Raw genomic sequence first — 1,366 nt, 5'->3', positions numbered from 1 at the left:
GCCCCCGCGCGCTCCCTGCACTCATGCACGTTCCCATGTGCGCAACGCCCTAGTGTGGTGCGCCCTCCCATGCCCCACCCGGCCACCTGTCCTCGCCCGCCCGCGCACATGCCAGGATACGGCGCCCCGCATACGCTCCTCCTGCACCGCAGCTGCCGGCCATGCCCTGCACTGTCTCCACGCGCTCCCCGCGCGCCAAAATGCGGTATGGTCCCATGCACAAAAGTCTGGATGGAGTCGGAGGGCATCGATCCCCCTACCTCCCGCACATTGCAGGCGCTCAGCGTCAGATGCTAAGCGGGCGCTCTACCATTTGAGCTACGACCCCAGATATCGCTTCGCCACTCCACCCGAAGGCAGGGCGAGCAGGACCTGCTGAGATTTGAACTCAGGTTAGCAGATTCAGAGTCTGATGTCCTAACCACTAGACCACAGGTCCACGATGCACTAGCCGAGAATCGAACTCGGGTCTGGTCCGAATCGCACCCGTCCAGGGGCTGGCAAGGACCTATGCTACCACTATACCACTAGTGCTTGAGCGGCAGCTCTCCTCCCGCGCTCCTCCCCAGGCCGCAACCACCCCTCTCCACTCGACTCCCGGGATCCTACAACCCAGCGCAAGCACTGGGGAGGCGGGGGAGCGCGTGGGGCGCCCGGGGAGGCGCAGGGGGACGCGCGGGGGGCTGGTGGGTGGGTGGCAACGCGCACTACTCACCTGCGGGGCCGCAGTAAATGCTCCCAATCCGCGGCCACGCCCGTTGAGGCTATCGAGACGCCTGGGCACACATTCTGTCCACTGCAACTATTGCCGTGGTGAATGGGGTGGCGCCACGCTGGGGTGCCCCACACCATGCCATGGCATTGCACGCCCAACAGGGACACGGGTCGATATGCCACCGCTGGCGCCCATTCAAGCTCCTAACGGTCTTATGTAAGGTTTAAGCATCAGGGAGCCGGCGAGCTACACCAAAGGGGCCCGGCTCGTGTCGGAAATTGCCAAGGTTCAGACTCAGTGAAACGAAACACCCGCGCTATGGGCCGCAGCCCTGTCCGCCGGACTCTTGGGGTGGCAAACATATCGCGTAAGAGTCTAGGCAGTTCCGGAGCCGAGCAATCGTGTCTGTAGGTCGCGGACGGTGGGCAAATGCGTAGCTAACGTAGTGGCTTGCCCAGCAAATGGCTTGCTAGTAGTATTAGTGTATACTATATCATCATAAAGGGCCGAGGTGTTCGGGCGGGCGCACTCGACGCAGCGAGAGCGACGCCCACTCATCCTGCACGGCGCTGCAGCAGTCCATTGCAGGCGGACACGCGCCCCCACCTCCCAGGGCCCCGCCCCCAGCTGGGCACGGATCCTGCAGCGCCC

The sequence above is a fragment of the Chlamydomonas reinhardtii genome, chromosome 12, assembly GCF_000002595.2.
Source record: "Chlamydomonas reinhardtii strain CC-503 cw92 mt+ chromosome 12, whole genome shotgun sequence".
Classification (NCBI taxonomy): Eukaryota; Viridiplantae; Chlorophyta; class Chlorophyceae; order Chlamydomonadales; family Chlamydomonadaceae; genus Chlamydomonas; species Chlamydomonas reinhardtii.
The sequence above is the reverse complement of the archived record's forward strand: the minus strand, read 5'-3'. Positions refer to the sequence as shown.